This window comes from Felis catus, chromosome E2 (genome assembly GCF_018350175.1).
Source record: "Felis catus isolate Fca126 chromosome E2, F.catus_Fca126_mat1.0, whole genome shotgun sequence".
NCBI lineage: Eukaryota > Metazoa > Chordata > Mammalia > Carnivora > Felidae > Felis > Felis catus.
In genome coordinates, this window is record NC_058382.1 from 37,376,332 (window position 1) to 37,389,895 (window position 13,564).

The 13,564-nt window shown below is 37.9% G+C and overlaps 1 long non-coding RNA gene across 1 annotated transcript in view; it reads left to right on the top strand.

Annotated features, from left to right (window-relative positions):
* LOC123382235 overlaps positions 1 to 13,564 on the top strand; it is a 634,835-nt gene that overhangs the window by 248,589 nt on the left and 372,682 nt on the right. Inside the window, exon 2 of the long non-coding RNA XR_006590283.1 lies at positions 4,188 to 4,250. This is a non-coding gene — a long non-coding RNA (uncharacterized LOC123382235). The remainder of the gene's footprint in view (positions 1 to 4,187; positions 4,251 to 13,564) is intronic.

Genomic DNA, 13,564 nt, shown 5'->3' on the forward strand with positions numbered 1-13,564 from the left:
ATGATGGATTATCACTACATAGAGGTTAAAATGAATGATGGAAGAAAGTTGGCTCCCTGTGGGAGTTTCCAAGAAACTGTAAGAATATACACAGGGCTGGGCTGGTTTCTTTCAATACTAAAAATACATTAATACCTGTTAATATATCTTTTTCTTTCCCCATTTGATGGACCATTTATTTTATATAGGTTTTCATTTACTCATTAAAGTGGTATGCACCATTAGCTTGGACTCTAAGTAGATAGCAACATAATAAGCTACCTGCCGACCATCTCTGGAGTCCTCCCACGCATTCCCAGAATTCAGTTAGCAGAATTTCATATTCTTCATGCGATCTTCGCATTTTACACATGTTTTATTATTGTCTTTTGTTCACTTCTAATAGTCTCTGTTGACAATCATGATGAAAAGAACTTGTGGTGATATTTTTTTTCATTGAGGTGTGTTTCCCCTCTCCAACGTGTGCTTATTTGGCTTCTAAACATTCTATTACTAACCTTTATGCTTGAAATCATAAAATGTTCCATGAAAGTTTAGCTGAAGAAAGGTATTTTTATAATAGGTTTGTGAAGCTTGTTTTATTTATTTATTTATTTATTTATTTATTTATTTATTTATTTTATTTATTTATTTATTTATTTTGAGAAAGAACATGGGCAGGGGAAGTGCAGAGAGAGAGAGAGGGAGAGAATTCTAGGCAGGTTCTGAGCTGTCAGCATGGAGCCCCATGTGGTGCTCGATCTCGTGAACTGTGAGATCATGACCTGAACTGAAACTAGGCGTCGGGAGCTTAACCACCTGAGCCACCCAGGCTCCCCGTGAAGCTAGTTTTAAATAAGAGAAGTAATATGAGTCCATTTGGGACTTTTGCAAATTGCAGAAATACATGAAGGTGAAATAACACTCATCCATTCATTCTTTTCCCTAATAGTATTACTATTAAATTATAATACTATTACTCTGCTATATTACTATACTATATGATATTATAATACTATTACAATCACTCTGTTATTTTAAAATAAATTTGTATTATGGGTAGGTTGTATTGTGACTTTGCAATTTACATTTTTGTTGTTCAGAATACACATTGCCGTGGCAAAACGAAACCAAACCAAACCAGCAAGTACACGAACAACACAGTAACAAACCCCTTTTGGATAGCATCACTCTACGTTCCCTTCCCCTGCAAAGAAAACTACAGCCAGACAGACGTGAAGGCTGTGACAGCAAATTTTATTCAGCACTATTGCAATAGGAGAAAACAGACCCCCATATAGACTGGGCTGGATTTTGAATATAAGAAGGATAGTGGGAATGTACAGCCAAGGGGCCGGGGTGTTGGTGGATGAAAAATTACAAAGAGAAAATTTTAAGTCTGGGGAATTTTGGCTGAACGGAATAACAGGATTCCTGCTGAAGGCAGGCCAAGGTTATCAGATACCAAGGGTGAGGAGTGAGGAATTCTGAATTCTGATTACATGTGGAGGGGGATCAGCTATCAGGCTGGGGATTTGGGGGTATTGTTGTTAAACGGACTTAACAAGTTTCTTGCTAAAACTGGACTTTACAAGGAAATGCACAGATGGGTCTAGGAGAAGGTTCATGAATCTGATTAAAATTGGGTCAAGCAAAGAATCTTTTTCTTTTTTTCTTTTTTTTTTCTTTTTTTCTTAAAAAAATTTTTTTTAATGTTTATTTATTTTAAAAAAAATTTTTTTTCAACGTTTTTTATTTTATTTTTGGGACAGAGAGAGACAGAGCATGAACGGGGGAGGGGCAGAGAGAGAGGGAGACACAGAATCGGAAACAGGCTCCAGGCTCTGAGCTGTCAGCACAGAGCCCGACGCGGGGCTCGAACTCACGGACCGCGAGATCGTGACCTGGCTGAAGTCGGACGCTTAACCAACTGCGCCACCCAGGCGCCCCTATTTATTTTTGAGACAGAGGCAGAGCATGAACAGGGGAGGGTCAGAGAGAGGGAGACACAGAATCTGATACAGGCTCCAGGCTCTGAGCTGTCAGTACAGAGCCCAACGCGAGGCTCGAACTCACAGACCACGAGATCGTGACCTGAGCCGAAGTCGTTCACTCAACTGACTGAGTCACCCAGGCGCCCCAAGCAAAGAATCTTTTTCATATCAAAGAGATAAATGTCAGAAGAAGGATATAACACAAGTAAAATGTGACAATTTTCTATTGCTGCTAGTATTACTCTTACTTTTGAGTGCTGTGTGTTAATTACCTACATGTTAAGTGCTTTACTGAAATATTTTATTCTGCAACTAGTTTTCTATATTCAGTAGAATTATCTTCCCAATTTTACAGTTAAGAAACTGTGTCAAGGTGTGCAATCACTTCAGCAATTCCACACAGCAGCTAAGAATAAGAAAGGTTTAGGGGTGCCTAGATGGCTCAGTTAGTTAAGCATCTGACTCTTGATTTCTGCTCAGGTCATGATCTCATAGTTTGTGGCCCTGAGCCCTACTTGGGATTCTCTTTCTCCTCTCTCTTTGCCCCTCCCCCTGCTTGCAGTTTCTCTCTCTCTCTCTCTCTCTCTCTCTCTCTCTCTCTCTCTCTCAATAAGCAAATACACATTAAAAAAAAAAGGAACAACAGTCTGACTTTAGACCTCATAGTTTTTTTTTTTTTAATTTTTTTTTCAATGTTTTATTTTATTTTTGGGACAGAGAGAGACAGAGCATGAATGGGGGAGGGGCAGAGAGAGAGGGAGACACAGAATCGGAAACAGGCTCCAGGCTCTGAGCCATCAGCCCAGAGCCCGACGCGGGGCTCGAATTCACGGACCGCGAGATCGTGACCTGGCTGAAGTCGGACGCTTAACCGACTGCGCCACCCAGGCGCCCCTAGACTTCATAGTTTTATCTGTGCCTACTCTATTAGGTAATTAAAATTGTTCTATGAAAAATGATCAACTGTTTCTTAGGTTTTCCTCTAAGTTGAAACCTTTCCTGACAGGTGGCAACTAAATGTACTGAGGTAGAGGGAGTATAGTTTGGGGCACATTAGGTAAGCTGCTGACTCTAGAATATTCTTTTTGTGACTGGCTCATCTTGGAGTGAGGTTTGGGGGACAACTGGAGTAATGGCATGAAAAAAAGAAGCCCAGGGAAAGCAGTGAGGGGAAGGGGAAGGCAAGGGCACTTTGACTTTCAATGGTCATTTCTCAGAAATCTATTTTGAGCTGAGTTCTGTGTTAATCTTCTTTTTGTTATAGTCCTTGACAATTTGGGAAGAATGTTCCTATATATGACCTGATTTGATCCCTGCAACAAAGCTCTAAAGAAAGTACAAGGCTTCTCCAGTTACTAAAGAGAAAATGATGCTCAGAGAATTAAACTACATTCTCTGCAGACACGATAAGGAAACTTTGACTTATCCAGCATATATTTAATTTAGCACCAAGTGCCGAGCACTGTGTTAAGATTTTGAGTTTCCTAATAACTAAGAACATAAAGTCTGATTAGAATCATAGGAGTATTGCTCAGATTCTTTAATCATTAACTTAGTTATGCTGCTGGGTTTTTTTCAGAGCTATGTATAACAGTTGTCATTTTAGTTAAATTATGACATTACTGCCATCTCTCCCCTCTCCCCCAAGGACTTCATACGGGTTGAAGGCTTCTGAGTTTTAGAGGGAAAATCTGATGGTATTAGCTGAGCATTCCTTTAAAATTGTTTCAGAGACAATCTGACTTTGAAAGTTTTGGACCTGGTAGAGGTGTATACGTACTTTAAAATGTGTTGTAGCTACTACAGTAAACTCTGGATGTTCTCTTTAGGCTCTTTACAGTCCCACCTATGTAGCGACCACATTAATGTCAGTATCTAGAATTTCTCATGTGTAGGTGGTTCTTATTAATAATAGTGGCCAAATGCAAATCATGGGCTTCATGGCACCAAACCTTTTAAGACAAAAGGAGTATAGATTTTTGGGTCTGAATTTCATCTTCTGAAAAAGTCAAGGATCAGCTAAATAACTTATCAAAGAACTCCTAGGTAATCAGTGGGGACATTATATCATCTTTTTTCACTTTTCTACTACTTTTAATTAGTCACTTTTTCTACTGCTGCTAGGTGCTTTATATTCTGAGCTTCCCCTTCTTTCTTTTAGAAAAGAAAAATAAAAATGCATCATTTATTTTTTGTCTTTTCTTCTCTCTCCAGGACCACATGCATCCAGCTTCCTGTTTGATCTCTTGGAGAGCCCTGGCAGAAGATCAGACGGAGGTAGGAGAATGGTGTTATATAATTTTTGAAATTCTCTGTTTTTTGTCCTGGGTCTCTGGAAAACAACTTCTAAAATCTTGGACTTTCATAAAAGTATCTTTGCCATTATGGTGAGCCCTTGGGACCACTCCTGAGTTTATGTTCACAAAGAAACTCATAGTGAGCCCATAGATAAGTAGACTTGTACATAGTCATGATGGAGGATGGCCATCTTTGAGTCAAATGGTATCAATCCAACCTCCTAACCTCCATGGAGGCTAGGAGGACTGAAGGTTGAGTTCATTCATGTGTCCAGTGATTCAGTGAATTCTGCCTTTGTGGTGAAAAGCTGATGAAAACACTGAACATCTGACATTTGGGTAAGGTTCCTGGTTGGTGATCACATCAGTGTGCCTGGATGGCGAAGAGTCCTGACCCTTCAAGGAAAAGATAGAGTTCCATGTGTAGGACTCTGCCAGACCTCTCACTGTACCTGCCTGCTGCCTGCCCTTCCTTCCTTCCTTCCTGCCTGCCTGCCTGCCTGCCTGCCTGCCTGCCTGCCTTCCTTCCTTTCTTTCTTTCTTTCTTTCACTGGTCCTTATTTGTATCCTTATCATAAAATGGTAATCATAAGTAGAATGCTTCCCAACTCTGAATCTTTCCAGTGTGTTATCAAAGCTAAGGGGGTAGTGGCACCCCCTGCATTTGTAGCCCACTAGTCTGATGTGTGGGTGACCTGGGAACACCAGAACTTGTGGTTGGGGTCTGATGGCGATGACGGTTTTATTGAGGATAGTGTTTTCAACCTGTGGATTCTTTCCTAACTCTGGGAAGCAAGTGTTAAAATTGCATTGAAGTGTAGCGGATACTGAAGTATAGGTCTGTGCCCAAATATGTGTACATCCTTGTGCTGTTTTTGCATGTCTATCCCTAGTTCTTTTGTGCTTTTGTATTTAAGGGCCAGCATCTATGACCTTTTTGGACTCTCGTAAAGCCAATAGAGCCTCCTTGAGCAAGTTATGTATTTAATTATAACCCCAAATTTATATGTTGAAGCTCTAACCCCCAGTACCTCAAAATGTGGCTGTTTCTGCATAAAGGATCTTTAAATATGTGATTAGGTTGAATTGAGGCCATTAGGTTCAGCCCTAATTCAATCTGAATGGTGCCCTCATAAGAAGAGTAAATTTGGATACACAAATAGACACTAGGAGTGCTCATACATGGCTGAAAGGCATGTAAACCCAGGGCAAGAAGGCCACCATCTGCAAGCCAAAGGCTGACAAGGGCTCCTAAGACACCAGACCCGCCAACACCTTAATCTGGGACTTCTAGCCTCTAGAACTGTGAGAACATTAATTTTTATTGTGTAAGTCAACTAGTCTGTGGTATTTAGTTATGCAGCCCTGGCAAATTAATACAATCATATGTGCAGAAAAGTAGGAAATACTTAAGAATGTGTTTATTTATGGTTGGCTCCTAACTTGCTGACTAGCACACTTGTCAAAAGCCCAATTCTTTTGGCCTTGAGGCAGCACAGATTTTAGAGCCTAACTTATACCCCATACTTCCCTACAGGTTCATGCCGAAGCTAGGATGTTGCCTGAAATTGTGCCCTTGCTTGACTTCTCCCCACTCTATCCCTGCATTCTCCTGGGGGCATTTTGTTAGTAAATCACTTAGTTCAATATATGGTTTCATAATCTGATTTCTGTGTAATCCATTTTAGGAAAAGGTATTTATTCTGCTTTCTCCCTTCTTCTGGCATCACCCTAGGCTGGCCGGACCTTGATCAATATTTACTCCCCCTCTCAAGGTAGTCAGGCTGCATAAGTCTCTACTGTAGGTTTACTAACCTCTCCTTTAGCCTGCCTTCTTGACCTAGCGGTGGGAGCACCTCTGTTGACAAGTCTCTGGAGCGCAGCTATATTTCCTGGGGTTTCCCGACACTGAGCTCACATTATGTCAACAGAAAATTGGAATATCACAAAGCATAAGAAAATCTTGGTATTTGTAATAATTTAGTCTGATTACAAAGTCTTACTTTGTTGTTGTTGTTATGTTTATGTCTTAGTTAAGAGAAACTGTGATAAAGTAGATAAGCATGTGGATTCTAGAGCTTTGCCACCAAAAGGGAATTTAACCAGGGGTGTCTAAGGTACTTTATTTAGTGTGCTGTATATCAATATCTCCACCTATCAAATAGGAATAATAATATCCATTTCATAGGGTTTTTTTTTCTTAAATTGAGTTAATATGTCCAAAATAGTTACACTTGTAGGTACTCAAATTATAACTTCCTTTTGTTGTTATTGTCCAGTGAATAGAGCTTTAGAGTATTTTTAGTATTTTAATAGTATATTTTTAGAGTATTTTTAGAGTATTCTTCAAGATAGATATAAGAAAAACCCTTTCTCCTTTTTTTTTTTTTAACGTTTTTATTTATTTTTGAGACAGAGAGAGACAGAGCATGAACGGGGGGAGGGTCAGAGAGAGGGAGACACAGAATATGAAACAGGCTCCAGGCTCTGAGCTGTCAGCACAGAGCCCGACGCGGGGCTTGAACTCACTGACCGTGAGATCATGACCTGAGCCGAAGTTGGATGCTTAACCGACTGAGCCACCCAGGCGCTCCAACCCTTTCTCCCTTTAAACCTCTTTCTGTGTCCAACAAGTGAAAGTTTACCCCCCAGCCCCCCTTCTTCCAGAGCAGACCCTGTAGCAATTGTTCCAGTAGATGCTTGCATTTATTTAAAATATATTTTTGTGTAAGACATTGGTCTAGACACTAGGAATATATTAGTAAACAAGGCGAAGTGTAAGCCAGTCATAATACATATGATATAAGTAAACAATGGAAAAGTTCCAAGACCACCACTTTTCCATTTGAGAAAGTTAATAGGCTAGGAATTGTTGATTCCCTTTATATGGGAAGTCAACCACAACCTCCAGGTATTAGTGGCATTTGAGAAAGGCCTTGACATAAAAGGAAATCTAGTCATGAAAGGGACAGGATGAAGGACTTTTAGGCAGAGAAAACAGCAATTGCCATGGCCCTGACATAGGAAAAAAAAATTATCAGGAAAAAAAAAATAAAGTAAGAAAATGATAAGAAAGAAGTAAACTTCAGAGCTCTCTGACCCACATAAGAGAGTTCTCTTGATATGTTCCTTATATACAAATAAAGCAATTGAGTTTATATTAAAACAACAGCATATAATAGTCCTCTTAGCATAAAACTTTTTGAAATTTTCCTGCAGTGCTCTCTGTGTAAAATGAGCTGATCAGATTACTGAGTGAGAGAGCTACCCACGTAACCTAAAAACAGATTCACTTACCCATATCTAGAATTTCACATATTTGGATGATTTTGTTTAGACTAATTCTGAGTTCTCACTAAGACCAGATAAGCCCAAGGAAGCCAAAATGAAGAGCAAAATGTCAAATATCTGTTCACATTTGCCTTGAAATAACTTCTAGGCAGTAACTTTGAAATGTGTAGCGGCTCATTCAATCCACATTCCTTATCAGATCTGTGTTCTTCTCCAGTTCTGTAGAGATGAATTTAAAATTTTCCCAGATAAGATTTGGCACTGAACTTCTAAATGTTCATCAAAGATAACACTGAAAAATTCAATTATGCTCCCCGTTTTTTTTTCTCCAAAAGGAAGAAAACCTTGCCATAATCAGTGGAGCTATTTTTAAATTGCAGGAGGGCAGAAATGAAGGTACAAATTAATGAGCTGATGTCATATTAATGTAGTCTTTTTGATCCTGTAATCATGAGCTCTTTACAAATCATGTTTGGTTTCAAGATTGTGATTCGAGACTCCTGGTTGCAGACATATAATTTAAATACCATTAAAGGAAGTTCCAGATGTTTCAGGGGAAACATTTCTTATATTTAAGAATGAAACCACAGAAGATGATCTTGTCTAACTAGCCATGTGCCCATAGGCAACTTGCTTTCTCTCTCATGGCCTTAGATGCTTTATTTGGATTGGTCGATTTCCACAGTTCCTTGAGTTTTGACATTGTATGAAAAGTGTCTATGATTGATAAATATAGAAAAATAAATCTGAAAATAAAAGTCTCAGAATAAGGTCAGGTGATAGACCTAGTAGTAGTGTTTAAAAACAATCAATCAAGAGCACCTGGGTGGCTCAGTTGGTTAAGTGTCTGACTTCAGCTCAGGTCAGGATCTCATGGTTTGTGCGTTGGAGCCCTGTGTTCGACTCTGTGCTGAAAGCTCAGAGCCTAGAGCCTGCTTCACATTCTGTTTCTCCCTGTCTGTCTTCCCCTCCCCCACTCGTGCTGGTTCTGATTCTCTCTCTCTCTCAAAAATAAACATTAAAAAAATTTTAAAAAAAGTCTAGGTTACACATTTTTTCTTTTTTTAAGGAATGGGGATGGTGTCTGTCATTCTACTTCAACATCCTTACTGCTTACATACTGATGTGTCCACAGAGTCCACGCTTCTAAATGTAGGTCACACTGGTTTGTGATGAGGGTGGATCAGAAGCAGGACCTTTATTAGTTCCTCAGCAGCTCCTTCTAAATCTTCAGGATCCCTCCACTAGGTAGGAAAGCTTTTACAATAAAACATTTTTGCTAAATGTAGGAAAAAAAAAAAGAGGGGCGACAAGAAAAGGAAAACAACCGAACAACAAAAAACTTGACATTTAAAAGTGATTTGAAAACAAAACAAAAATCTGAGTTATAAAAAAGCCAGATCAAAATGACTGTGCAGTCAGAAACAGTTCCTCAGAGGAAAGACAAAATAATATTTTCACTTGTGCAAAAATGAATGTTTTTGTTGTTGTCTGAATATTCTTCATTAGGTAGAAGCTATTTATTTATTGAAGGTCAGGAATTTTAGCTTAAATGCTGGAACAATTGGATAAAACATGTAGTGTGATTTCTTCAAGGACCACTCAAGGAATTGTTCCTTCTTTGTGGTTTAAACTCTTTCAGTGGTCCTTTTTTTGACAGATGTGTGGTCATGAATATTTATGGCATTACCAAACATGAAAAATAAAATGTTTTGTCCTAGCCCTATAATGAAATATGTACGATGCTTTTGGAAGAAATAGGGAGAAATGGTAAACAATTATTTATCTTTGAAACTCAATCTCTGGTCTGTATTGGCATATAAGGCCATTGAATGGTTTCATAAGGAATAGGTTTATTAATTCCTTCTTTTAACTTACACCATTTTAGTTATCCTTGGTAAAAGTCATCTCCAGTAATGAATTCCATTGCTTCACAATCTATTAAAATTTTTAGATGTTCTCTTAATTGTAAATAGATTTCTTAGGCATCTGAAAGCTGAACAAAGCACAAGTAGATGAATGCAAAATATAAAATATTAGATAAGATCTTAAACTAGGTCAGATTGCCTACATCTTTCACTTCTGATGTTGTCTTTCATATATGTTTTCACAGTTTTATTTAGCAGGAGGCCATATAATTTTCAACAGCCTCAGTCATAAACCCATTAGATGACCAACATTTAATATTAACTATAATCTGATCATATATATATACATTTGTTTTATAGGCACATGCTCACTTTATAGAGACAGTATTTTTCCTCAAGCTCAAACTTCTGGGATATCAAGGCTGAGTTGTAGGCGATACTTTTCAAAGATGTGTAGTTCCCTATGAGGAAACAGGAACATGGCCAATGATGGAAAGAAGGAAGAAGAGCCAACCCAAGTTTCTGTAATAAAGATGGTCCTCTAAGTGCATCTGGTTACTGGATCTCATGAATTAGTCTCTGGGAGAGAGGAGGAGTGGGGAAGAATGAATATACAAGCATTTATCTTTCATCGGCTAGTGATCCAACCATAGGACGTAAACTCCAGCCCCTGCTTCTGGGTTTTGTGTATATGGGAGTACAGTGGCGTTTCCCTGTGCCCCACACGTCAGCACCAACAAAAGAAGCGTCAGAATAGGGAGTGACAGGCAAATGGGGCCAACATGTGAGTTACATGTGTATTAATCTAGTTTTAGTCTATATATACTGGCTCCAAAAGCAGTAGCCACAAAAAAAGAGATAGGCTGGCGTGAAGTGAATAAGTTGTTCAGTTAACTGCAGTGAACTGTGGCATTTTCCTTTTTATTTTTTTAATGTTTATTTTTGCGAGAGATAGAGACAGAGGAACTGAAGCACGCCCACACTGGTAGCAGTGATCCTGATGCTGGGCTTGAGCTCATGAACCATGAGATCATGACCTGAGCCTAAGTTGGATGCTGAACCCACTGAGCCACCCAGGCGCCCCATAATGAACTGTCGCATTTTAAAATCCACATAAGGAGAATAGTGCATGGTGTTTGTTTTATTTCTAATACTATTGTCTTTGAAACTATTCAAATATAGCAATCCTTTTGCAACTGTGGATTTTTAGGTCACTTATATAAACTGTTTATGCTTCTGCAATGGCAAGAATCCTGGATCAGGCATGTGTAAACAATTGCAAGTTAAAGTTCGTGTGTTCACATTGGCATGGCCATGCTTTCTCACAAATACCATCTTTGCATTTGTGAACTTTTGGGTTTCTTGTATCCATCCTTCATCTTTTGCCTACTGCTCCCCATGAGCAACATTTGATAATTCCACAACAATCATGTATATATGTGATAGTGTCATATAATTGTTCGGTTCTTAAATATCACCACTGAATAATATGTCCCACTTAGCAATTGTAAAATACTGCTTCCAATTGAATATATGTCAAGTTAGCTTTTGTTAGTTATTCAGTTAATATAATGTATAGCCTCTGTTTCAGATGACATGTAAATATATGCACCATCAAAAATTAAAATGGCGTGAAAAGTGGAGGGGATTGAGACAAAGGGAATTTGAGTCAGAAAATATGAAGGCAAAAAAAATTAGCATGCAAAATCCATACCTTATTTTTTCCTCCTTCTCTTTCTCTTCTTCCTCTTGTTTTTATCCTTTTCCTTCACCATGTTTTTCTTAGCTAAACGTGAGTTATGTTCCTTATTATTTAGTCACACTTTAAATAGACTTTGATGACAAATAAAATGGTTTCATTAGTAAATATGTAATGAAATAACTTTGGGGCCATAAAAACAAAACTTCTGAATATCCCCCGGGCTTTTATGCAGTTCACTCTGAATTTATGATATAAACCTGTCCTAGGAATAACCTTGATACAAAATATGCATTTCACAACTTAATTAAACTCCTGACAGCATGAAGTTACCACATTTCTAGACATGTTAACCAAGCTAAAGCAAAGAACAATGTTTACCTGAATTTATCCGAATGAATTCTTTTAAAGAAACTATTAAAATGAGTTATTGTATGAATTTCAGTAGGGAGAAAACTTGCCCTTATCTGAAATGAAAATCAGGAAAATCACAACATCCTCGCTTGCTCCTAGAACCTTAGCAAGGAGTTGCATTGTGATGGAGATCCAGGCAGAGGACCTCTTAAACATGTGTGCGTTGCTTCAGTATAATCCCTGCATTACTGGAACGATATCCAAGATCTTCTAATAGTATTAGTTCTAATCATCTTAAACCGTGCTCTTTTGCTGCTGTTACTGCAATAGAGCTTAGAAGTAGTTGGGATCCATCTAAATTTTCCTTCTATTAGAATGAAATACATATGTACTCTCCTGTTTTTTTGCCCTTCCAGGTTACTTTTATGTTGCTTTAAGAAAATGTAAATAGAAGCTTTGATGGAGTTCATAACACACTATTGGAAAATATGGTGTCTTGGTATATTGAATATTTTAAGCCAAAGGATTTAAGTAGGAGAGTCACTTGGATCTTTGTACCCTTTTTCCCCTGAGATAAGTCATAAAACCCTCCCATGAGAGGTGATCTCTCTATACCCAGAGGAAAGGAGCATCCTTATCTTCCAAGACAAAGAGATGCTCAGAAAATTCCTAACAAACAGGCCTTGTTAAGTTTCCCCCACTTTATTGTAATCATCTCATACTCTGTACATATCTTATTCTTCCAGGACAGCCTACTGTAAAAACATTGAAGTCTATTTCTTCCGTTTTTCATTTGCTTTTGAAGGCTCCCATGTCACATAAACTTAAATACATTTGTATTCTTCTCTTTTGTTAATCTTTTTTTTATCAGTTTAATTTTTAGCCCCACCCAGGAGCACTAAGAAAGTTAAGGAAAACCTTTACCTCCACCAGTGCATCAATAAAGTAATGCTTTTTGTGAAACTGTGGCTGGTTGTATAAAAAATATTTTACAGTCACATGTCAACGATATGGCTATCATGCATGAACCTTAATATAATGTCTTCTGGTCACAGTTTTTGAAGCCAGGAGTTTTAGAAACACTTTTATCAGACCAGAGAGCCTAGTCAGGAAATCTTACCCTCACTGTTCACGGGGAGAAGTCTGAAGTTCATGAAACTTAAAAAAGTCTGACTTGCTCTAGGTTTTAAATTCCCCAAACTGTGTTTTATTCCTACCCAGTGACATCATTTACCCCCCTTCTAAGGTATGAGAAGAGATAAATCATCTATTTCTTTTGACAGAAGAATAAACTGAATTTTTAGTTTTGCAAATGACTCAACTCAGAATATTAAAAAAAAAGGAAAATATATTATGGTGATTATTCCAAACCTGGAGGAATTTTCAATAATTTTAATATTCATATACTTCCTCTCCTTTTAATTTTAACATGTTTTCCTCACTTCAAATGTTTTCCCCCTTTTTTTCTCCCCAGATTTTCAGAAATTAAATTTTTATTTAATACACATGTCAAAAAAAAAGATATTCCACTCAACTTCCTTTTGAAAATAAAAATACATGTTTTTAAGCTATTCTATCAAAGATTTAAACTCAAAAGAATTACTTTTTGAGGCTTTTCAATCCCCTAAGATAAACTTTTGCAAATACCAACAAGGGGTTTTTAAATATTGTGGGGAAACAGATGCAAAGGAGACACATTCTTTAAACATTTTTTTTTTATCCTTTTCTCAATGAATAGTAGTACATTAATACTTCAGGGAACTAGGGAAATTATTGTTATGTTCTTAAATGCAGGTACCATAACAAAATATATGTGTGTAAGTCATTTTGTGAGGAAGGTTGGGGGCAAGGAGAGAAACAGAAGGTAAAAGGAAGACAGAGACTGAGAAACTCTTCCCTCCCAGCCAACTGAGATACTCCTAATCTCCTAAGAAATGGTGAAAAATAGGAAAGCACTGGTTTCCATAGTTGCCACATTCAGTTGGATATGGGCATCCCATTTGTTTGTTTTATATATAACAGAACACAAAATTTAGATCTCAGAGGAACAATCAATGAAAACTCTCTTTATGAGTTTGGTGG